The following is a 24,138-nucleotide window of genomic DNA, read 5'->3' on the forward strand; positions in this document are numbered from 1 at the left end:
ATCATGACAGAAATTATTTATTAGGCTCTGCTTTGGGGAATACTTTAAAAGAATAAAAAGGATAAAAGGGAAGTTAGTATATATAACTAGCTTGAGGTCACGTAGCCAGTAATTGTAAGAGTTGGACATAAATACAATATCTGATTTCAGAGCCTCATCTCTGTATACTGTGTCACATTACTCCTTCGCAATATTAAATCACTGAACAGATGACACATCACAGCCAACTGTTTAACAATTGCCCAAATGTGAACATGCATTTACTTGGAAAGCCTTTTAACTTTGCAGGATATTAATGGTTAATTATCTTAGCTAAAATAATAGAACTGATTGCCTATTGCGAGTGGGACTAATAAAAAAAAATAAGAAAAAAATTATAATTCACTATAATCATTCCATTGCTTGCGAGTTTCAATGTCAATGCTATAGGTTAAATCATATCTACCCAAAAGTTTCAATTAGATAAATTAGGGGGCTATGGTTATTTGAATATAAGAATGGTACATTCAAGTTAATCCAGAGGAAGGATGTTGAAGCTAATACACAGGACCAGACCCTCAATCAACTGAGTCATCTAGAATCCGATCACATATCCAGAAGTTAGGGTTGACCTCTGAGTGCACAGAAATGCAACTATACACATGTATAAGTCTTTGTAAAACAGGGACGATATCTCTCAAGGAGGAAATTAAATGTGAAATTAATCAATATATCAGAATCAGTGAGGAGGCAGTATGAACCCTAAGAAGCCAATGAAAGTGCTGAAAAGATAAAGACTGCTAAGGCCATTTAGGGACGTATGGACAATGTTTACAAAAAATACCCTGTTCTAAAGCATAATCTAATGTTTATACATATAATTATGATACATATAAGATATAGCTCCCCTAGCCCCCACTTAGAGGTGTGTGCAATGTAAGAATAATTTATTTGAGTGCTATTTATCAATTTATATATTTAAAGTAGCAAGAATTAGAGAATAAATTTCAGTTATCTAGAAATATAATTTTGGAACGCTCTCTTAACATCTTGGGAACATAAAGGAACTGTTCTATTTCCTGGGCCAAGTTTTCACAGCACTTTTAAAAGTTTAAAGAAACCACAGAAAGGGTCCTCAAGAAATGCACTGCCCAGTTCTATTTGCCATCCTGTGGTTCAAGAATTCCTTCTTTCCTTCCTTCCTTCTTTAAGTCCCTTTTCTTTCTTCCCTCCCTCCCTCCCTCCCTCCCTCCCTCCCTCCCTCCCTCCCTCCCTCTCTTTCTTTCTTTCTTTCTTTCTTTCTTTCTTCTTTCTTTCTTTCTTTCTTTCTTTCTTTCTTTCTTTCTTTCTTTCTTTCTTTCTTTCTTTCTTTCTTTCTTTCTTTCTTTCTTTCTTTCTTTCTTTCTTTCTTTCTTTCTTTCCTACTATTGAAGAGGCTAAGGCCATTAGACACAGTGGCCAAGTCAAATGGTATATGAAGAAGTATAACAAATTCATGTGTGGGCAAAAGTCAATATTAAATATAGGTCATATAGGATTGAGCACTTTTTCTCAGAAACCTGAATTCAAAGCTAAAGTATTAAAAATGAAGATAAAATAGTGCTACAATGCCTTAAGACTTGAGTTGATCCCAATGGACTAGAATAGCTTTCCAGGCCCCTTCGGTTGTCTAAACTTTCTTTTGTATTTCATAATACTGATCAATAGAGGCCCCCTCCCTTAACTACATAAGCCTCACAAGGTGAAAAAAAGTCACTAAATTAATATTTATTTCGCAACATGAAAAAGCCAGTGCTATCTACAAACAGCATAATTAATTGGGATTAATTTCATGTGCAAATTTTGTCATTGCAGGTGTTGATGGAGTAATACATCAAAGGGACTTCACCTCTGTAAAAATCAATGCTAACATAACCTTGATTACTGTTCCTGTGGATGTCACATATAACACTCATCAGTCATGGTTTGTAGCAAACATCTTAGAGAACAAATATAATTTGCTTTTTTATTGGCATTTTTCAAGATGAGAGATAATATGCATTCATGGGGCAAGCAATTCTCTAAAATAATACAATCTCGGAGGGAAAGCAGTGGAGACAGTGTTGGTGCATGTGGGAATGGTTGAGAAGAAAATGATAAGTGTGAAAAAAAAATCTCCACATTGATATGGAAACTACCGATTCTGTTTTGGGGATATAGCTTTCCCAGGACACTTATAGAAAGGACAGAGATCTTCAATTTTATAAAAGAACAACATTTTGTTGTACCCAAAGGGAAAAATAACCTAACTTGATGGTAACAGACTTCATATAATCCTTATCTCTACTTTTCCTAAATATCTTAGATCCTCCATTGTATCAACTGTGACCACAATGGAGCAAGCACAGGGTAAACTTTCAGTCGGTTTTATCTTGAGTTGACCTTTAGTGATTCACTGGGTAGTTAAAATTATAACTGCAGTGCTTTTTCATATTTGTGTATTTGAAAATTTCTTCCATTTAGGTGGTTGTCATTTCATCTTTTGTGTCATTATCAGCATTAAGAGAATGATCAATGCTAGAACACTCATATTATCCTATCAATCAGCATGTATTAAAAACATACTGGTACATATTAGACTAAAATTAATAATTATATTAAAATTAGCACTCATGGAGGAAACTTGGTACAGTGAGATGACATATGTAAGGTGGTATATAACAGATTTCATTAAAAAAAAGATTTCGTTTTAAAGAAAAGATAAGATTGTTGCAGCCTGAAACTGATAGATGTGACTTCATAGATATTAAATTGTACTTTATAAAAGAGAAAATTCCCATGACCACAGCGGAGTTGAGGTCATGGGATACAGGTGTTACGTACAGGCATTTAAGGAAGAAAATAAAGCAAAAACAAACTTTTAAAGATGAGAATGAGGTTGTTGCATATATCTTCTTTTCCATGCTCTTGTCTCCTTCAGACTGTTTTCATTCCATATGTTTCCAGAGAATTTGAAATTTAGAAGTCCAAGTTTCTAATTTTAGCAATTAGACTAGTGCTAAAATTGCATGTTAGAAAAAATAAATGCTTTAGAGAAAGTAATCACATTAAATGTGTGTAACAAAAGAAACCTTAAATGCCCTTTGGTTTTCACTTTTGTCACCATCAATTGCAGGCAGCCACAACTAAGTGATTTCCAGCTATCTTCTTATAAGTCACCTTCCTCCATCCCAAACTGTTTCTATCTGATCCCATGAATATATGAAAGTAAACTTCTGCTTCTATAACCTCAATCTTGGCTCCGGAGAAATTATGTTTGGACTTGGTCTTTAAAATGTAGCCTTCTGCTTTGAGTTTATGTTTGGTTAGTCGCTCTGGTTCTTGTTTTCTCAGCTATATTAGTATAGTTTTCATCCAGTACAAATTTCATTAAATTCCAAGCCCATCTATACGGCAGATGTCTTGTAGCACCATTGTGAGGTGGGGGACACACCGGGGAGTTTCATAATAAACAAGTTTTCATTGTGGTAAATATAAATTATTGCCCTTTAAGTTTGGGAGCATCTGATATATTTTGATGGAAAAAGATAAAGAACATACCTACTTAGAAGAACTTGCTTTCCTGAAATCAAGTCAAATTATGTAGGTAAGTAACTAGTAGAGTATGATATTAATGCAAGGATATTCTAATATACCAATGGACCAGAAAGAAACCCACAGTTACAAGGACACTTGATTAATGACAAAGATGAAACTCTAGAGAGTAGAGGAAGGAATAAAGGTTACTGGAGTAAACGATGTTGGGACAAATGAGTTTCCATTTGGAAGACAATGAAATTTCATCTCTACCTTTCAATGTAACAAAAAGCAGTTCCAATTGGATTGTAGAAATGAATTCAAACAGCAAAAAAATCAATCAATCAATCAAGCTTACACAAGTTAACATAGGAAAAATTTTCTAAACAAGTCACAGAAAACACTAGAAATAAATAAGGACATTTTTTTCATGAAAGGGACACCCTTAAGAGAATAAAAGGCGGCTAATTAGTGGGAAAAGATGCTGCCATATATACAATCAGCAAAGGGATCATATCATATATGAGATGATTTATGATAGAGATATGTGATAAAGATGAATGAGAGAGAACCTTCTATAAGTCAATAAGAAAATGATGGCTAATCCTATATTATAAATGGGCAAGAGATTTACCAAGTCCTTCACAAGAACAAAACAATTCAAAAGACAAAAGTAAAAACAAAACAAAGCAAAACAAAAACAAACAAACAAACAAAACCCTTGAAAAGGTGCTAAACCTAATTACTGATCAGAAAAAAAGAAAATTAATATCCACCAGAACGAGTAAAATAAAAAAAAATATTGACATATCAACTGTTGGCAAGCATAACAATAATTCTTATATGAACTTTTTGGATTTATCTATTAAAGTTGAACATACACATATAACAAATAATAAACAGTAAATAGAACATACCACTCCTAGGTATATTCCCCCCAAAATGTGTGTACACACATAACAGTAGTCATGTACAAACTTTTCATAAGAGTATTGTTTGAAATAGCCCCAAACAACTCAATTGTCCATGTTAGAAGAGAAATGCATAAATTGAGGTATAGTCATAAATGGAATACTATAAAATAAAAGTAAATAAGCTACAGTGACACAAATCAACATAGATGGGTCTCATAATCCAGGCAAAACTCACCTAAAGAGTTTAGAGATAAGTACTAAAGAGGTAGAACTCTAAAAGTAAATAAGGAAACAATTACCTCAAAGATCAACATCATCTTTAGCTTTACTTTTAAGAGGAGAAGGAGAGGGGCAGAAAGATTGGTTGTTAGGAAGTCATGTGGGACTTCTGGAGTGTTGGCAACTGTGCATTTCTTACTTAATGGGTGTTTGCTTCATAATAATTTATTAATCTGCACTGTTATGTACTATGCCCTTTCAGTATGTGTTGTATTTCACAATAAGAACAAAAGATTTTTGCTCGAAATGTTTTAATCGCACATTTTAGCATGGATAAGTATGTACATCTGGGGACAAATGACTGTCAGAGACAGATTTAAATATTTTATGAAAGATTTATATATTCATCAACCTGGTGACACTTGCATTACTGACTAATAGATACACTTGCTATTGGACAAGTTTACTTAATTCGACACTCAACTTCCTGCTTCCATGCTCTAACATGTCAGAGACATCAATTATTTGTTTCTGCCAAAGTCTTGGTAACAAGCTTAGAAATGAATTGAACTGTTGTGCATACAGAAATCTGAGACTCAGAAATTAGTATGTGGGTTTCTGCGGCAGTAACACCAAGTTGCTATTCAACCCCCATTTGAAAATCTGCTGGCTCTCAGCAAAATACTAATGCAGCAGAGACTTACATCAGATGCATCTCCTTTGTGTCCTCTTGACTCTCTCTAGTTCTGCAGTCCTATTATATTTAAACACAAATCCTAGAATCCCTAATTTGATTCAATGTCCCCAGAAATCCCAACCCTTTCACTAATTTTGAAGTTCTTATCTAAGAAACCATTTTAGTTCCTAAATGATTTCCCCTAGTGATTGACAGCACTGAGGCCCAGTGAAAAATCTAGCACTTAATCACATGGTATAGATGGACCACTCAACCTCAGGGCATTTCCTGAAAACTTGTCATGGCAGTCCCTTTCCCCAGACTGCAAGGGGGGAGTTTGGGGAAAGGGACTCCCCTTTGAATTTACATCCATTAGAGAATAAAGAGAGGATATAAATGAAGTATGTGTGTTTGGGTGGTACAGCTGCTGCATAGGTTTGGGTGGGGTGGTTGCCTACCAGTTATGGTTTAGACACCACTTCCCTGCTCCCTGCCATGCGTACTCTTAAGTTCTGAACAGAAGTGAGTTGACTATATAAAGCAAGGACAGATAGACCCTTTTTAAGCAAGTTGGCTCTTGATTATTTTTTCTCTATTGGGAATGTAACTTCCATGATGCTCCTGCCTAGATTTTGTCCTGCCAGAGTAAAGAAAAAGAAATTCTTGATATGCCACTGACTTTGTATCCTGCAGACAACATTACTATTCAGGGAATACTTGCACAAACAGACTAGGCACTTTAGTTAAATTGAATATTTACAAACACCTGGCTCCCTTGGCTCTCGAAACAAGCCCCAAATCATCATCAGGGACACAATAAAGTAGGGGTTAAAGACATTTATTAGCATAATTATTGCATTTGCCTGTGAAACATCTAAATGGGCTTGAGGCTTTCAGTAATAAATCTATGATAACCCTATCAGTTGCTTTCTGAGCCTTGAAACTATGTTCTTTGCATAAAGGTGCATGGTTATGATGTCTTTTGGTAGGTTATTTATTGTATCATCAAGTCATTCCTCTTTCTTTCTTGTAATACTCTGTGCTGGAAACATGATTTTGTGTTATTCATGTTCTTAATGTTAACATTATTCACTATATTTGGGGGTAATATGTATCTGGTTATATCTAATTTAAATATAGGTAGATCTATTTCTTCATCCTCCTCTGGATGGAGACAAGGCCTTAGATTTCTGTATCCCCTACCTGATTCCTTTTTTCTTCCTTATAATTGATTCTTTAACATCAAATCTTCCCCAGTGTATAGTTCTAAGCAAATTATATAATTCCTTTCTCTCCTCCAGGTTTGGAAATAGGTCGTACTCTGATCTTGCTCAATGAATCATGAGGGAAGGTCTACCTGAGGTTTCTGGAAAATTTTTCCTCACTTTCTTTTTTCTTTTTTTTTTCCTTTTCTGACAAGGAGGCACAGAATAGACCCGTGTATTCTTCTGAAGCTGCTCATTCCTGGATATCATCTATGGAACAGCTACAGTTAATTTATGGCTCTGAGTTTAGCCTGCAGTCAAACTCAGGTAGGACCGGAGGTCAAAGCAACACGTGGGGCCCTTGTTACTATCAGTTAGCTACTTGATTTACTAACCTAGAGCCTACCTTACCTCTTGATTTCTATTAGTCTTTTTTTTTATTTTTTGTATAATAATTTAAGACACTTCAGGTTTATTGCTTGCAGCCAAATGCATCCAAAATATATAAATACAAGTAGTGTTGTTTCCTTTTTTCCTTTCATTCTCTCTTTTAAACAGGGCAATCAATACCTGTTTAGATTTCCCAAGAGGTTTTCCTGAATTCTTTGGACCAAAAAGGAAAACATAAATGCAAAAAGCTGAGGTCTAATCTTTATATTAGATCTTCAGAGAAGTTCTGTGCATGGAAAACTGTTTCTGTCTTTGAGAATATTTTTATTCCCCTTGCATTCCCGAACACTAGTGTAACTGTTCATACAATTAATTCTAGATTGGCAATGGGTTTTCCTCAGTTTCTTGAATATATTATTCTATTTTCTTGCATTTACCATTGCTGTTGAGAACACCTAAGGTCAGTACAATTGTTAGCCCTGAGTAGTTATTTTTCTTATTAAATATTCTTTGGTTTTACATTTTTTATATTCTCTTTGTCTTTGATATTTTCTAATTTTACCATGACGTGTTTAAGTGTGCATTTATTTTTATTTATACTTTTTGAAACACTAGGATTTCCTATCAAGTTGAAGGTTTACAACTTTCTTCAATTCTGGAAACTTCCTGCCATAATCCTTTTATCACTTCATTTTCCTCATTCCATGATTATTATTCATTAGATTTAAGTTGGTCCTTTTAATTCTATTCTCTATATCTCTTAATTTGTTCCTCATATATTCATTCTTTTTATCTTTCTCAGATGCATTATGGATAATTTCTTCAAATCTATCTTCTAATGTACTATATCTTGCTTCATGTATGAGCAATCTACTTTTTAAATACACCTATTGATTTTTAAGAAATAATTTTTAAAATTTTTATAAATGGAAATTTTTCAAATATGTATTAATTTATTTTCATAATATGTTCTATTTAATGTTCTTTGAGTGTTAATTTTACCCTTTATTATTTTTTTAATACTTTTGGATACCTTATGGTGGCTTGTAAAAGCTGATAGCTATGTCATTTTCAATGGGCATAGTATTTTATGGAGACACATAAGCTTGACCTCAGGAAGCATTTTAAGGTGCATATCTTTATTTCTTTCTCTAGTGACTCACAGGTTACATTGAACTTTTGCCAGATTTCTTATTAATTTCTAAATGTAAGCTTTTTGCTATACATGAGTGGTATGAATTCAGACCCCACCCTTTCACACGGAGCAGATTGGGTTTTCTAAATGTAAATGCATGAATCTTTTCCTTGTCACAGCCATGGGCATCCAGTTTTCAGCCTACCCCTAGTCAGAAGATGTAGTCTTTCAAGAACATGATTTAATAACCATGAATCTATCTATACTTATTTCCTTGGTGATTTCATCCTGTCTAGTGGCTTTAAATATTATCTATACACTGATGATTTCCAAATTTACATTTTAACCCAGACACCTTCCATCAATCCAGACTCATATATCCAACTGTCCACTTGACAGCTACTTTGTTTTCTAATAGCCATCTCAACCTTAGCATATCTTACAACTGAGTTCTGATTTTTCTGACAAAAATGGCGTTCCCAACAGTCTTCCTCATCTCAATTAATGACCTCGTCCTTCCAGTACCAAAACAAAATTTTTGGTGTCATCTCCGACTCTTCTGTAACTATCTCACACATATACAATCTGTCAGCAAATCCTAGCGACTTCACTTTAGAATACTATACAGGATTATCAGCATTCTCATCACCTCTAATGTTACCAGTCTGGTTCAATCCACCGCTATGAATGATTACCATACCTTTGGAACTAACCTTCCCATTTTCACCCCTCCTCCCTTAAAAATATCCATCTGATCTAGCTGTTCATTAACACTCTGACATAATTTTAAAATATCTTAGCACTCTGATACAACCACAGTGGTCACCTTACTGTGCTTGAATTTTCCTGGCAGGCTCCTGACTGAGGGCTTTTGTAATTGTGGTTTCTTCTGCCCAAACATAAACATGGATGTATTTCAACTTTTGACGCACCTCCTTCTAGTCTTTACCCCAAAATTATTTCTTTCTTTCTTTTTTTTTTTTTTTTTTTGGTTAAAAATGCTTCTCAACTGACTGCATTTAGACTTGCAGAAATACCCATATTTTTTATATCTCATCTATTTTTTATGTCATCTATCATAATCTAAAGCATACTTCTTTATTTCTGTATAGCCTTTTCTCCAAGACTAGAATTAAGCTTTACAAGGGCACAGAATTGTGCTGCTTTTTTTTTTTCCTTTTTTAATACTACTAGTGCCTCATACACAGTGGACCTTCATTATTTGTTCAGTAGATGGATAAAAACAAACAAACAAACAAAGCATACAGACCTTTGTGGTTCCACCTTGATTCAGGGTATCAATTCCTATCCACCCGATGTTTGGTCCCAGGCTTTGTCTCAGGACCCTTAGAAATGCAAATACCTTACTTCTTAAATGTATGTCAGACTTAATTTTCCAATTCTTAACTCACTCAGGCCCCAGTGCCCACTTGGGATTCCTTTGTCACAGTTTATTAAAAGTTTCTTTGTTTTTCGAGGTAGAGAAGGAAAGTTATGTGTCTCAGCTCAGTCTTCCATAGTGACAAGGCTTAGTGTTTCCTTTGTATGTGAGAATACCTATATTCAGAGATTGGAAATTACCTGTAGGTTTAGCATTACATGGATGATTGCCTAAATAACCTTCACTTGTGACAGAGATGGCCTTTTCAGCTATCACGTCATGAGGTATAAACAATAGGCAAAAACTAAGCAAAAGTGATTTCCCAAAAAATTTGTATCTAGCTTCTTCAAATTGTCAATCAATTCTGAGAATTTTTTGTTGCGTTGAACTCCATTTTCTACTCTCTGACACACCAGGGACAGTTTCTTTGTATTTTTTCCCCTAGCAAAATTCAATGAAACATTACAATCAATTAAAAAATAAAAAAGTATTAAACAACTAAATTTCAGACTCAGAACACCCTAAATTTAGAGACTAAGCCAACCATCATCACAGCAAGAATTCTCTCAACTTAATTGTACAGTGAATACGTTACAGAAGAAAAGATCTATTTAATTATATTAAAGGATCAATTTATTATAAACTTCAAGAATAAAACAAGCTGGCTAGATTTTAACTATCTAATTATATATTGTAGGCAAAAGGAAAATGTAAATATCCTGAAGCAGAAACTTCAGTGTGTATCTAGTTTTTTTCAAAGGTCTAGAATTCCATATTTACATAACAAACAAAAAGCCAAGGGAGAATGAGATACAAATTTATTGTTTTTTTATTAATTGTCCATGCATAGTGAGTCTATCCTCATCTCTTCTCCTCTGGTTGGATTGACCCCGCCAACAGAAATGACTTCCCTCATGTTCACAGCTTAGTCACATTTTCCTCCTACGCTCTATTACGATACCTACCTGACCATAAAAATCCTTTAAGAACCTTCACCATAAAATCCAGTCCATGACACTTCCAAGCTTGATACCTAAATGCAACTGCTTTATATTCTGATTATTATTTGTTTTTGTTTTGTAGTTTAATTTAATGATGTCAAAAAGATTAGTCTTTGTCTTCTCCAATTGTATTTTAAGCTTCTTTAGGACAGGGACTTTTTTTTTTCTTTCTGTAAACAAGTATGTTAGTACTTGCCTACTATGAGCAAGAAGCATCATTCTCTTTAAATAAATAAATAAGTAAACAAGCAAACAAACAAACAAACAAAAACCAACTTTTATTTCCAGAGAGCATTAAGCCCAGAAAATACTTTCTTAAACCAGCTTGAAATCAATTACTTCATCCTCTTGGTATTTGAACTAGTGCTAATTTTCAAAAGCTGGGGTAAAGTTGTTGAAGACACAGGAGTGGGATTTCACAAAATGAATGTTTGCATCACGTGTGTAACCAAAACAGATGATATGAATCAGCAGGGGATAAATGAGATTCCAAAATCAGCAGATAACTTCATTTTAGCATTCATTCTGTTTTTGCATTAGCAACATGAACAACATCCAATTTATTTTCTCAATACTGCACAACAGCATCAAATACACATTTCGGCATTCACTGTGTTTGTATCTGTGTTCACATCTGAACCTGGAACTATTCCATACCTTATTGCATTTCTTCTGAATACATTCAGCTTAGGGATTTCATGGTGAGCAAAGAGCTCTCAGAACATAAGCTGCAATATGTCGCTTTTAGCAATTCAACATATTCATTCGTTGGAACTTCCATCTTTTTGCATTTATTTTCCCACCAACGTGTGCATATACATCAACACATTTGCATAAAGTATTCAAGAAACAAACATATAGGTTTGCTTTTTTTCTCCCAAGAACTTTGTAAAGTTGCCAATGGGCCATCTTTCCTGGTTGGTCAAATTTCCTTTTTAGTGTTATAAGGTGTGAGATGTTTTAGAACTTTGGGTACGCTGCTGGAAATGTGTCTTCTTCAGTCACATCCCTACTGGCAGGCTAAGGGGCAAATCAAATTGACCTGCCAAGGAACAGGAACTGTTTGTGATTGAATTATTTCATTTTAAATCAAAGTTTTGTTGTTGCTGCTGTTGGTTTGTTTTTAAGAGTTACTGGGTACTAAAAGCTTATTTTCCTCATCATATAACTACAACAATAAAGAGATAACTCCTTCATGCCACAGGGTTCAAAAAATTCAGCACACAGTTTTTTGAGTTTAGTTCTCTGACTGATGTGAACAATGCCACATTTCAGTTAGTGAAGTACAGGCACAGAAACAAAAAGCTGACAGTGTCTAGTTTTTCCTCTTGCTAACCCACTCAAATACCTCACCCCCAGATAGTCTTTCTGCTACAAGCTCACCTAAGCAGTAAACACTTTTCCCCCCCTTCTGCAGTCCTTAATTCAGAGCTCTGCTCTGTTTTTCTGGTCCAAGGCCAAAGCCTTTATGCCAGCCCTTTGTCAATTCTCAGTTTAGTCCCACCGATTTTCAGATTCTTATCTCTTATCTGTGTGTCCTGTTCAAGGTCACTGACAGCTTTGCAGAGTGGTTATAGATTTTTATTTACTCTTTAGAGATTCTTCCTAAGTAAAGTTGCTGGAAGGGAACAATGAGAATTTGCAACAAAACTCAAAGGTCTGATTTCCCTGAAAACTCAGGGATTTTGACAAATTTTCACCATTCATTCATTCATTTTTTTCATTCAAAAATCTCTGCTGAAAAACATCATCATTGATTTTTATGAGCATAAAGAATATAAGTCTCTGTTTTTAGGTCTTACTGCAAGGAAGAGATTATGATTTAGTTGAGGTGAGTATACATATGAACACATCATAATTCAGTGTAATCAGCCCTTTAAAAGATGTACCTCTTGGAAAATGGAAAAGAAAGCAACTTTCTGTGCCTGGGGTAGATGGGTAGATATCACCAGTGTCGTCTTATATGATCTATATATTAAAATACGAATTTGACTTCACCAAATGTTACAAGGGATAAAGTGGTTATCATTAAAGAAACAGCAAGGAGGTATGAAAATATCTAACTGTAGTACAGGGGATCCTGCGGGGTCTCTGGTCCCGCTCCCCACACAAGAACGCAGGATATGGCTAGGCCAAAAAGGAACACCCACGGAGCCATAGGTAGGGGAGTCATACCACTATACTCTCACTAGCGGCTGGGTTGGAGACACAGGAAACAGGAGCCACACAATTCTCAACCCTCACTGTGCCGCTTGCAGGCTCAGCCACCACCTTCTTGCTAGCCCCCATTTTCTGCTAGCCTAGCCACAGCAGTTATATTCATGGCTAATGGCTCACTGGTTATAGCTGACGGCCAACTAGCCACAGCTGATGGCCATTTGATCACAGTCGATGGCCATTTACTACCTGAGCCAGCACCTTTCTATGTGAGGCCGAGAGCCTGGAAACTGCTTTTTGGGGCTCTGTCACCACACTAACATTTCAGTGTAGTATAATGAGGGTAAAAACATGACTTTAATCTGTGAAAATAATAATTATTGAAGTAAATCTTATATATTTTCACAACACACTAATTGACCAGAATGGAACAAGATCAGACTGCCTGGCAGAGCATTTGATAAAACACATCTATATACTGGGGGTGCCAAAAAAATGTATACACATAACTTGCATTCATCTTTTGTTATCAGTATATATTGAGTATTACAATTTCAATACAGTTTTCCTTTCTTAAAACGTGTTTTGGCACCCTCTGTATATTTACCACACCATTTGAACTGAGGTAGAAGTTGGAATCATTGCAATACTGCCAATGTTTCTCTTCATTTTATGTATCTTTATTGTGGTTAAAGAACTCATGATACTGTAGGAATCTTTTGGTGAATGGAAGGTCTTATAGAGTGAATGACAGGTAGTATCTCAAGCCCCTGAATAAAATATGTAAAATCTAGTCTGGGGAAATATGGCATTATTGATATTTTTTCTCATATAAATGACTTACCATATGTAAAATTTAACATCTCAAATAAACATGGCATGACTTTTATTTTGTGGCCACATAATTTTCTAATCAAATGGTCATTAAAGTGGGTTGTGCAATAAAATATATTTTGGTACTGGAAGGAAATATAACATTTACTTTTATTTCTCTTTTTTATGTTTGCTTTTGGAAAGAACATCTTCACCCTGATAAATGGCATTGTGAAAAACAGTGAATATTTTGTCCCTAAGACCAGGAATAAGACAAAGATGTCCAATGTTAACACTTGCACTCAACATTGTATTAGAAATTCTAAACAGTGGAATAAGAAAAGAAAGACAAGTAATAGTCATCCAAATTGGAAAGTAAGTACAACTATCTTTAATCTCAAACAACGTAATCATATAGGTAAATAAATGATTAGTTATTGTGTGGCTTTCAAGCTAAGAACGTTTATTATTAAAGATGGGAAGAAGAAAAAGAAGGAAAAAAAAGAAGAAACAAAGACATTATGTTGCCTACAAAACCTAAGGTAGTTATTATCTTCCCCCTTGACAGGAAAAGGTTGCCAACATGTTATACAAAAAAAAAAAAAAAAGTTACTAAAACTTATGAGTTTAACAAAGCTGTAACCATGTCACTGCTAGGCATTTTCCCAAGATAAATATATAGAGACATATTTCCATAAAATTACATTGTATTCTAATTTACACACAAGCTTTATTGATAACAGTCCCAAATTGGAATCTACCCAAATGTCCATCAACAGGCGAATGGACAGATAAATTGCAGCATATCAATACCATGGAATGTTACTCAGTAATAAAAAGGAATAAACTAGTGATAATGGTAATAAACACACTGACATGGACAGATCTGAAAATAAGTATGCTAATTGAAATATTCCAGTCAAAAAAGAGTATATGATTCCATGTATATAAAATTTTGGAATATGAAAACTAAACTACAGCAGCAGAAACAAGTCAGTGGTTGCCTTGTGACAAGGAAAAGCCTGAGGTGAGAGGGCTGATTACAAAGGAGCATCAGGAAACATTGGGGAGTGATGGTTATGCTCAATATCTTAATTGTGGCGATGGTTTCCCAGGTGTCTGCCACGTCAAAACTTATTAAATTGTATACTTTATATGTGTGCTGTTTATGGTATATTAATTATATTGTAATAAAGCTATAAGTAAAATGTATGGGGTGGAATGAAAGCAGTGCTTAGAGGGAAATTTATAGCCTTATATCCATGTCAGAAAAGATCATATTTAAAATTAATATTCTTAGCTTCTAAGCTTTCCAATTTCAAAAAATTAGAAAAAAAAATAAATCCAAATAGAAGTAAACAAATAAAATAATAAAATAGAAAACAAACAAGCAGTAAATTAGCAAGGCCAAGTTGGTTCTTTAAATGATTAATAAAATCAATAAATCTCCAGCTATTATGATTATGAAAATGGAAAAAGATATAAAAAGGATGCTGTTCCAGTAACAGACATGAAAAAAAGGAACATTGATACAGGTTCCATAGTTATTAAAAATAGAGCAAAGGGATATATATATATATATATATATATATGCACAACTTTTATGTCAATGAATTTAACAACTATGTGGAATAAGAAATTTCTTGGAATACATAAATTTCCAAATTCAATCGAAGAAATGGTAGAAAATATGAATAATCTTATGTCTATTAAAAAAATAAGATTCATAATTTAAAATTCTTCTCAAAGAAAACAGTAGCCCTGATGATCTCATTGGTGAATTCTACCAAACATTTAAGGAAGAGATAAATACAAATTTTCACAAACTACTCAGAATTTGGAGGAGTAAATTATCTTTCTCAATTCATTTTATCTTTATAATCCTATTATCAAAAACTGAAAAAGAATCCCAATTCCCCTCATTTCCTATTGAAATAAAAATCGCCTTCTTGAAAAGTCAGAAAATGACACTTTTTAAAGGCAATATATACAAGAAAGTTTTTTTCATGTATATGTGTATAATACAGAATTATATATACAGAGGGTGCCAAAAAATGTATAAACATTTTAAGAAAGAAAAAACTGTATTAAAATTGTAATACTCAATATGTATCGATAACAAAAGATGAATACAAGTCATGTTTGACCTCTACAATTACAAGAGGTGCTCAAAGTTGTTACCATCAGCATAATTTTAATACAGTTTTTTCCTTTCTTAAAACGTGTACACATTTATATATATGTGTATGTATACACACACACACACACACATATGTATACATATATATATTCTGTATGTTTGAAATATTCACTTTATATGAGTTACACATAGTTACCTGTAAAGGTTATCTTATTTAAAGCAAAAGCCACGAACATTTTTCAAAATCGAATTGACCATATCCCTTTGCTTTAATTATTTTTGATTCATAAGCCTCATGTAAAAATATTAAACTAAACAAAAATATGCAGAAATTCATCCTAGAGTTCTCTTCTACATGTCTTCAAGTTAAGGAATGTTTGTTCTTAGACATCTGAATAGACTTCTCTTTGAAATAAAATGTTATTAAAATAATTATTACAGCTCAAAAATACAAGTGTACTAGAGAATTTATAAGTGACCATTTGAAGGAAGACCTACTTTATTTATTGCCATTTGACAACCATTAAGTACATTTTCTCTTGTTCTTGGCAAGCAGCAGTCCAGTGAAGAACAAGCCTGAAAGGAATATGACATTTACACATGCTTATCTGGACAGCCCTAATTGTTCAAATACACCTGCTAGATGTGGAGACTTTCAGAATCATAAAAAAATAAAAGTGGAAAATTCCAGTTAGTGTGAATCCTTCTGAGAATCTATAGTCCTGATATAAAATTGCAGTGAATGGAACATTATCCTTCAAGATATCCTTGAGTGAGACAATCTGGGGCTCGTGTTTTCTTTAAGGGAGATTTTGGGATGCAGTAAACACATACATATCTAGAATACTTTTCTAAAACTCACCACAGTTTCAGTCACAGATGTAGAGAACTAGCCACAATATCCCACCTTAGAATCATTCCCTGTTGGGAAGTCTGTATGTGACACAACATACACGACATTGGAGGTATTGTTATCTTTTGTTATCTCATTTCTTTGTTGTTGTTGTTGTTTTTTCCAAAAATAAATTCTTCATAATTTTGAAATTGCTTTACATATCTCCTATGTGAGGATTCACTCTTTAATGTTCAAAAAGAAAACGAGGGAAGTTGCCATGTAAACAATACGACTTAACAAAAAATTTGCTGATGGGTTTCTGACAAAGGTTTGTCCCCTAATTTTAAAAAGAAATGTATGAAGAGAAACATATCTTTACTATGATGCTGGGTCTGGCTATGTGAGAATGCGTTGTTCAGATTTGTCCACTACCTTAGGATCACAAGTGTGGACATCAGAGATAGCCTGCCAAGGTTAGGAAGATGGAGCTGAGAGGTGGAAGGCAACATTGGACAATCTGTAATGATATTGTTCAGCTGGAGTGATAGTGTTGAATTTGTATCAGTACGTTATCAATCCTGATAACCCCTAGTTCCAGACTTCTTAATAGGTAACATGTCCAAGTTTTCTCATTTTAAGTTGGTCTTACATTTTAAGGCTAAATTTAACTAAAAATAGCTCTCTTTATCTCAGCATAACTTGACTGCACTGGCAGTGGTTCTGGTCAGGTAATTCAACCTGACAATAATGGTTAGAAGGTTTGAGTCACCACCTCCCATAGCAGGGGATCTGCAAACATTTTCTGCAAAAGGATGAGGTAGTAACTATCATGGCCACCTGGTCTCTGTCACAACTATCAAACACTGTCCTTACAGTGTGAAAGCTACTATAGAACATAACTAAACAGTTGAGTGTGACTATATTCAAATAAAACATTATTTACAAGTCTGATAGCAGGCGGGGCCCTAGTTTGCTAATGTCTGCTCTATAACGTGTGCATTGGGAAAGTAGTAGGGGCTTATCATGTTTTACCTACAAGGAACATTACTGTGGATTTCTCAGAGAATGTATCAGCACTGTTCAGCATTGAGTCACAGTGTAAGCCAGCCATGACACGCTCTCTAGGGTTGGAAAGGGCGATTGTACCTGGGCACATAGGAAGATCAAATCTGCACCAGGCAGAAATAGGGCAGGGTGGTTGTGGGACAGGATACTTCCTGCCACAGAGGGTAAAACAAACATGATTTTCTTCATAGGACACACATAGAGGATGTCTAGGGTATAGTTAAATGCTTGAAAGGAACAAAAATACATAGAAAGTAGTAAATATTGAAGCCAAATGTCAGTGTTGCAAAAATCCTGCTACAAGTCTTGAGACTCATATTTCTACCATATCTCTTAGAAGATTCTCATATCACAAGTACCTTTACTATTCCGTTCAAAAAGCTCTACAAATATTTTAATAGTGCAGACTTTGTATTATCATTTGTAATATATCATTTGCCTTACTTTTTGAGTGTGTTTTTACTTCTTCCCGCTGTCTAACAAAGAAATAACTTTTAAGAAAGATTGGCAGACTATATGTGTGATATGTCAAATCCTCCGTAAAGGTCCTGATGCACCCGATTGCCCATTCTCAAACTTTTTGCCTCGATCATTGAAGAAGACCAGAAGAACAATATTAATTTAAAAGGCTTACCCATACTTCCAGCATATATTCTAGCCAATAGAATTAAAAAAAAGACCTTATTAAATGTACAGAGTGTGTTTCCTATTCAATTATGGAACCGTTTTTACAACACACTTTTATAAAATTTTCCATGTCCAATCAAAAATGATAATAGGTATTCAAATTGATAGAATAAAGTAGTATCAACAAGCTGATTTGAGGTCATACAATAGAACCCCTCTAATGTTACATGGGGTTAAATTAGGAGGTTTCTTGTTTAAAGGAGGCTGTGAGGAGCTGATAGACAAAAAGGACACATGGATTAAAAACACAAGCTCTAAAACTTTGAGCATATGTAAGCAAGAGTCAATTAGGAGCTTGTTTAGAGGAGGGTCTGCCATTTTTTCAAGTGTATGAGGTGGCCGAAGCATGCTGCCAATGCTTATATTTTTCAAAGCAAAGCAACTTTTCTGTTGATGGAGAAAAAAATGCTCACTCAGCAGTTTCTTTGATTTCATCTTTGTAGCACTCTTGGAACCACCTTCCAGAATGGATAAATTAAAATGGTCTCTGACTAATCTCTTCAGAGAGGTTTGATTGTTCCTAGACTATAGTATTTTCGTTGACTAGGCTTAAAACAGTATACCTTTTGAACTAATAGTTGTATGGATATAATCATTTCTAATGTATAACATTTGCGATGTACGGGCAAATCTCTCAGGTCCCATTTTTGCAGTAAGAGAGGGAAGTCAATGCATTATTGTTGGTCTTATAGGAACATGAAAAGCTGCTTTTAAATGAGAAAAAAAAATGCTCTATTTTATAGTGGGAAACTCTTCCTCCTACCCCTGCTTGGGGATAGAAAAAGACAGAAAATTTAATATGCCTGGCATTTAGAAAATGTAGTGGATTGACACAAAAATGAAATTTGTCATCCTATTATACAGCAAGACAAGTGGTGTCTATCCAGAAAGTCTGGTACCTGTGGTCTCAAAGAGTCTTGGAGGGAGAACAAACCATTGGACAAACATAACAAGTTGTCTTTGAGTGGAAAGTATGGTGTCTCAAAGGCAAGGTTCTGTTGCCACAAAACCTCCACATGAACTTGAAATCTAGTAGCTTTGGTACTTGCATTTCCTTTCTGCAAAATGCAAACCATCATGCAAGAACAACTGAAGGATTTTGCTTCCCAAAGGTCTCAAGTTTTACATGTCATATTTAGAATTTTTTCAAGGCCCTTTGATGTTTTTAGTCAAAGCTCCTTTTTCATTTTCTTACTTAAACTTGTATATGTTGAGATAATTATAGAATTATTTGCAGTTATAAGAAATAATACAGAGAAATGTTGTATACCTTTTACCCAGTTTCCCCATGATGACATGCTGCGTTGTCAGAGACTAATATCAAAACTAAAAATATCACATTGATACATTCCTTCAACCTTGTTTAGATTTTACCAGTTTTATATGCAATTCTTTGTGTGTGTGTATGTGTGTGTGTGTGTGTGTGTGTTTAGTTCTATCTGACATTATCACATGTGTAGGTGTATGTAATACCACCACAATCAAAATACAGAGTATTTCCATCATCACAAGGACCACTCCTGTGATCCTTTTATAGCCACACTCATCTACCTCCTTCTCCTCTTTCTTCACACCCAACAACTATTAACTGCTCCCCGTCTCTATAACTTGTCATTTCAAGAATGTCAAAGAAATGGAAACATATGATATATAATCTTTTGGAACAAGTTGGTTTTTTGTTTATTTGTTTGTTTTTTCATTCAGCATTATTACCTTAAAACTTATCCGAGTTATTTGTATCAATAATATATTCTTTTATATTTCTGTGTAGTATTACATGGCATGGATATAACAATTTGTTCAATCATTCACCCAGTGAAGGACATTTGGGCAATTAAGAATAAGTCTATTATAAATATTTCTATATGTTTTTTTTTTGAACATATGTTTGTATTTCCCTGGAATAAATGGCTGAGTGGGATTGTTGAGTCATATGATAATTGCATGCTTAGTTTTCTAAGAAAATGCCAAGCTGTTCTTCAGAGTGGCCGGACCATTTTACATAGCCACCATCAACATAGGAATTATGAGAAACTTGAATTACCCAGTTTATTCAAAACCTCATCAGCATTTGATGCTGTCAATAATTTTTTTTAAGCCATTCTGATAGAGATATAGTGATTTCCCGTTATGGTTTTAATTTTATTTCCCTAACAGTTAATGATGTTGAATGTCTATTTATGTTATTTTGTCAACTGTATATCTTTTTTAGAGTAATGTTATATTTTTGCCCATTTATAATTGGACATTTTTTTTACTATGAATTTTGAGAGTTCTTTATATATTCTAGATACTACTCCTTTGTTGGATATATGATTTGCAAATATTTTGCCCTATGCTATAGCTTGTTTTCTCATCCTCCTGACAAGATCTTTCACAGAGCAAATGGTTTTTAATTTTGATAAGGTCCAACTTATCAATCTTTCCTTTAATAGATCATGCTATTTATTCCAGAGAAATAAAAATACATGTTAAGTCTAACAACTTTTTTCTTAGTCCTTGATGCTGAAAATCTGTTTTGTTTAAAAAGTTTTATAATGTTATGTTTACATTAAGTCAGCGATAGACTTTGAGTTCATTTTTTTTACTATTATATATGATACTATTACATATGTATGTATGTACGTATGTACATGTATGTGTGTATTTAGTTTTTGCCTTTTGATCTTTAATTGCTCTTACTGTTTATTGTAGAGGCTATCTCTTCTCCTTCACTTTTGCATCTTTGTCAAAAATCATTTGAGCATATTTGTGGGAGTCATTTTCTGGGCACTCTGTTCTGTTCCATTGATCTATGTGTCTGTACCTCCATCAGTACCACAAGGCCTTTTTTATTATAACTTTACAGTAGCCTTAATATCGAGAAGAATGATTCCTCCAATTTTATTAAGAACCCCGTCCCCTCCAGGGCCTGTGTCTTTCTACGTAATTTTAGAATCAGTTTGTCATGTCTACAAAAAAAACCCAAAAAAACTCTTGCTGGAATTTTTATAGACCGTGCATTAAACCCATACGTCACTTTGGGGAGAATTGAAATCTTTTCCATGTTGAGTCTTCTGATCCATAATTTCAGTATGTCTCTCCTTTTATTTTGTTTTTTTCTCCTTACATCAGCATTTTATGATTTTTGGCATATGTATATATATTTTTTAAGTTTATAACTAATTCCATTTTCTTCAGAAAGATCACCTTTTGAGTTTCATGTATAAGTCCCATTTTTCCTACACATAAGTCTTCTGAAAGGAAAGTGATTTCTGGATTTTCTCCCCAAGATAGATTCTATCTTTTGTGCATTTCCTCACACTATTGCTTCAACATAGAAAGCTTCCTCTCCCTCACTCTTCATGACCTCCAAGTTATTTATGAAAGTATTCTAATAGAGTTGGCCCTTGACAGAAAAATCAAGGGACTTTGTAGTGTCTTTATTACAATTGAAATCCTGGCTCTGCAACTTTGTGAATGCTAGGCAAGTCAGTTTACTTTTCTCAACTTTAATTTTATCATGTGGAAAAAGACAATATTATTTAACACGTAGTTTGAGATGGGTGAGTGTGTGTATGTCTAAATTGAAAACCATACTCACTGTACTAATTAGAGAAATACACAGATATAATTGGTGTTCAATAAAGTATTTTTATTTCCATCTCTCTAAATCTTAATTTTCAACGACCCTTGTTTAATGGATTTTGTTATTATTATATTCTATTGAGCATTTTTGTGTGTATTATTTATATTTCCCTTAAGTCTTTCATTTTGATGTAGTAATATGTGCTATGTGTGTTGATTCCATGCCTAATTCATAAGTTATATAAAGAGCAGAGACTGTGCCTTTTTTATGTCTATTAGGGTATTTAGAGATGCATTTGGAATAAGTGTGTTATAGTAAAAGAGCTTGGCTTTCATGTCAGAAACTGTTGAATTCTCATTGCTATGTGGCATTGGGAAATGTTGCATTCTCTGACCTTTAGTTTTCTCTTCCATAAAAAGGGAATAATAATACTTCAGAGTATTCTTGAGAAGATTGAATGAAGCACATGTATAATGCACATATATCTAACTGTAATAAAATTAGTAATTAAATTATCTTGAGGAACCTGTAAGGCAGCTATGGGCACTTTCTATTTCACACATAAACAAATAAAACTGAGATGTCGATATGGTCACTGCTTTACAAATTATAATTATTCGATAACAAAATATTGCTCAAGAATTCTGGAGCTGGAAGAAAATGTAGGGATAAACATTTAAATTTACCTTGTTACACACACACACCAAAATCCAAAAATTTCTAGATAGAATAAGTAGCTTCTCCAAGGTCACTTAGCTGAATAGGGGTAAAGCCAGAGAAAACTTAGATATCCTGATCCCTAGCCATAAGTTGTTTTTACGAAATGATTTTTCCTCATTTGTGCCTTGCTTTTCCTGGCATTCTGGCTCAGGTTGCTTTCTTACCCATTCGTATTTGCTGCCTGCAAACTTATCACACTTTCCCTTCCAGCTTTGTGCCCATATGGCCATCCTCATCTGGGAAGTGGATATCTGAAATTGCCGCCATCATCCCATCCCCTTGCAACCATGTGAGTAAACCAGAAAATGACTTTTGGGCGCTATTAACCCAAGTTGGCTAACATTCAGGGATGCTGAGGTGAAACACCCTCCATCTTATTTGCAAGCCCTGAAGCCAATCTCTGGCCGTCTGCAAACCAAGATGCCTTTGGAAGCTTAGAATGCAGTATCTGTACCTTTTTCAAACGACACCAATTGAAAGTAGGAGAACAGGGCAGAAAACAGAAAATAAAAAGGCTCCTAGTTATGAGGAGGTTGTATACAAAAAACATTCTGAGTGTTCACCAACTTTGTAAATTAGCAAATGTATTATAAATCCTCAGGTCCAGTGAAACATGAGGGCCTCTTGCACATGTGAGCAACATTTTCTTTATTTACCATTTACTTCTCTTTTCAATCTCTGGGGAAGGACCACTGTGAGCTGAAATATCCAGAGAGTAAGAATTGAAATATGTTAGAAAAATCCCATGGTGTAAAGTTTTTTTGTTTGTTTGCTTGTTCTTCCGTTGTAATGGCAAATTTCAAAGCCAAATTGCCACAATCATAAAAGTGGCATGATTTGCAGTCTCCAAAAGTCCCTTTGGCAAAAATGTATGTATTCATACCCTGCAATGCAACCTAAAATTTTCACCAATATCTCCTTTTAAATTTAAAATAATCAGAGGTCTTGCTAACCACACTTGGTAATCTGATATATTTTGTCAGATTAATTCTTACTGATCGGAAATTCCATAGTCAATAGCTCTTGGAACAGGGCAGTTTTGATGGACAGATGCAGAGAAGGGTGACATGCCCATGTTGCTAATTTTGGGAGGACTGCCTTAGATGAAATTCGATAGTGAAGTGACAGAATCCTAAGAAAGGGGAACACGTTGGAATTCCAGGGTACCTGACAGGAACAGGGAAAGATGAAGGTAGAATTAAGGTTAAAAGGACATTAAAGACATATTTTTCATAATTTGAAAATTTGCCTAGAATCTCTAGAAGAGGCTGTCCTCCAGGCCATGGTACAGCTGGAGCACAGCTGTTCACAGCATGCCTGGCATTCATTGGGCCAGTCAAAGACCAAGGCCATCTCGACCAAAGACTGCTAGAGGGCACTGAGAAATAACTTTATTTCCACAGAGCAGGAATCGAAGGGCTTGGGACAGATGAGTAGGAAATACGGGCTGACTTCCTGGTCTCCCGGCCATTAGCTAGTTCCTAGGGGAATGAAATTTGTTTGCCCTTTTAACATTTACCTGTCTATTTAACTACAAATCGTAATGCTAGCCCTAAAATGATCCTTCATGCTTTAGAGAATCGGCCATGTGTCCAATTAATGTGTCCAATTGACCTTCTGCAATAGTGAATTGTCTCCATTGACCACATTTTCCATGTACAAATCTTTAGTAATAAATTTACTGATTCTAGAAGTCAA

Source organism: Rhinolophus ferrumequinum, chromosome 19, assembly GCF_004115265.2.
Source record: "Rhinolophus ferrumequinum isolate MPI-CBG mRhiFer1 chromosome 19, mRhiFer1_v1.p, whole genome shotgun sequence".
In the NCBI taxonomy this organism is placed as follows: Eukaryota; Metazoa; Chordata; class Mammalia; order Chiroptera; family Rhinolophidae; genus Rhinolophus; species Rhinolophus ferrumequinum.